We start from the raw sequence: 2776 nt of genomic DNA, 5'->3' as shown, positions 1-2776 counted from the left end.
ACATCGTGCTATTCCAATTCCTGATACTGCTATCGTCATTGAAACCAAATTGTAATCCTACAAAAGATAACCCAAAATCAATACTATGTCCCAAAGAATCTTATTGCATGCTCTGATACCATAAATGTAGTGACCCGCGCCGTGATCACCTACTAATCAGAACTTAAGCATACAATTAATCAATAAAATAATCTTAATCAGAGTAACTGTGAAATTAAAGTAAGTCAAATACCAGGTAATCAAAACCTAATGGTCAACCCCTCTATCCAGCCTTGGTCACTACCTAACCTCCATGTCTCCGGGAGAACTACCTGTAACTGCCCCATGGAATAGGGCATCCAGCCAACAGAAAATAACCGGAAGTGAGCCTAACTTGCTCAGTACAAGAGTATGAGTATACACTATAATATGCCCGTGAATGCAAAAGAATTGGGTATCAATACACGAGGTCAAGAATATCTGATAGAGAATAACTTGGGCCTTGGTATGCACCACGCTGAGCTATCGCTACAGGAGGTGACAAACATACCTAGATGCCCTGATGGTGACCTAACACAAGTACACGTGTCCAACCAAATATCAGTGACCTGACACGAGCTCGTGTGTTCAACTAATATTGGTGACCTGACACTAGCCTATGTGTCCAACCATCTACTTACAAGATAAATATCCCAATACCGGATATCACAAGAATACAGGCTCAATATGCACATGTATGCAACATACAGTCATGACATTCTGTATATAAAGGCATATAAAACATGCAATCATATAATCCATGCAAACACATAATACGTGCATACTCAATCCACATATCTCGAATAATACTTCCGTACCTTTCTAAGGCAGATCCTAGAAGCTCCCCCTCTAGGTCCAATCCTACCATGTGGCACTACATCATAAATAACCATGCATTACCTAGAATGTCAAACATAACTTACTAGGCTCTAAAAGCCTTAATTAAACTATAGCCTACTCCCTATATACTATAGGGAACCAAAGTCATACATTAGTCCGTCGTCAGCCCGCTGATGTCGCATGCCCCAGAGCCTAGGCATAGCCTAGCTACGACCCTTGGATGCCACGCCAGAGCTCCGCCGCCTAGCTGCTACTGCGGACACTGTCCGCTATAAAAATACTATTTCCTACTCCAACTCTTAAATAAAGAGTCCCGAAGCCTTTAAAATAGAGCCATTATCGGGAGAGGAGAGTAAATTTGACATTCAAAATGAGAGCCTCGGACCCCTTTTTATAGGCCTGGGTCGAATGGTCCGAACTGGGTTCGGAGGCTCCGAACCGGGCATGATTTCCACGTGTAGAGTACATTTTTGACACCTCAATTTGGCAGGAGTTCGGACGGTCCGAACTGGGTTTGGAGGCTCCAAACTGCCACTTGTCTGAGCCACTTTTGACACATGGACTCTGCTGAGTTTGACCAAAATGGTTTGGAGGGACCGAACTGGTTCGGAGGGTCCGAACTGGTCCGTATGCTCCGAACTGTTGTGTTCCTTCCGAACTCATTTTTGGACCCCCGAGACCTACCCTACCATTTTCGGACATTCCAGATCTGATTTTCCATTTGTTTTTACCAAATAAGGACTCCTTAAACATGTTTTGACACTTTTAAAATTATATGTCATTTTCTAACATGTTTAAAATCACTTAATCTTGTAAAATGGAACCGGGCTACTACAACTATAGTATTGTAATAACAATTTTTTTAGTATTATTTTGTTATGTTATCCAAGTCCTGATTTCGAGGGTGAAATCTCTTAAATGGAGGAGAATTTAGTAGCCCATTACCAAATTAAGCTAATCCAATTCCTAATTATGTTTAATTCACTAAAACATGATTAAGAAAGCTCTAAATGTGTTTAAGGAGATGAAAAATGGATTCAGAATGATAAAAAATAGTCTCGATGGATTTTGAGTATCTAGTAGATCGGATGATCCGAACAGGGTTCGGAGGGTCCAAACGAGATCGAAAGCTTCGAAGTGTGATCGAAAGCTCTGAACTCCACCAAGGCCAGGTGTCCCGAATGAGGTCAGCAAGATGACGTCCTGGCGATCGGGAGGTCCGAAGTAGGATCGGATGGCCCGATCTTTGTCGGCAGGGTGATGTCAAATTAGGGGACACGTGGTTGGTGGAGGTAGATCGGAAGAGGGATCGAACGTTCCAAAGGCGATCGGACGTTCCAAACTCACGATCGGACGTTCCAATCTGCTTCAATAAATGGGGGCCGAGAGCTCATTTCTCACTCGCTCATTCCTCTCTTCTCTCTCGTTCCTAGCTCATTCTAGTCGGATTTTAGGGTTTTATATGCGTCTTTTTGGAGGGTCGGGAGTGGCGGAGCGCTGTGGGGATTGTAGCGGAGCAATGCCTAAGTTTTGAGGAAGTCTTCATCAATAGGTTGACAATGGATGAAGGTATGACACTGGATCCCTATAGAGATTAGGGAGTATGTAATAGCTTTTTTAAGGCTTTTAGAATCTTATATGTGATATGGTAATTATTGCTTATAGGCTTGGACTTTGAGTACCTAGACTGCTAGATTGTTAGGGTTCATGATGTTCTAAATAGAGGTACAGACGTATTATCCGAGATATAGGTTGAATATACATGTATTATGTTTGCATGTTTATGTGGCATTTGTATATGCATTGATATTATGCCTCATGCATGAACATGTTGAACTTTATGACTTGATTTGCATAGTCGTAGTAGGGGTGACTCAGTCCTGTATTTTTAGTAGATGGATTCCATGAACTTGGGTCC

This window comes from Henckelia pumila, chromosome 3 (genome assembly GCF_033568475.1).
Source record: "Henckelia pumila isolate YLH828 chromosome 3, ASM3356847v2, whole genome shotgun sequence".
NCBI classification, from domain to species: Eukaryota; Viridiplantae; Streptophyta; class Magnoliopsida; order Lamiales; family Gesneriaceae; genus Henckelia; species Henckelia pumila.
This window is presented reverse-complemented; position numbering follows the sequence as displayed.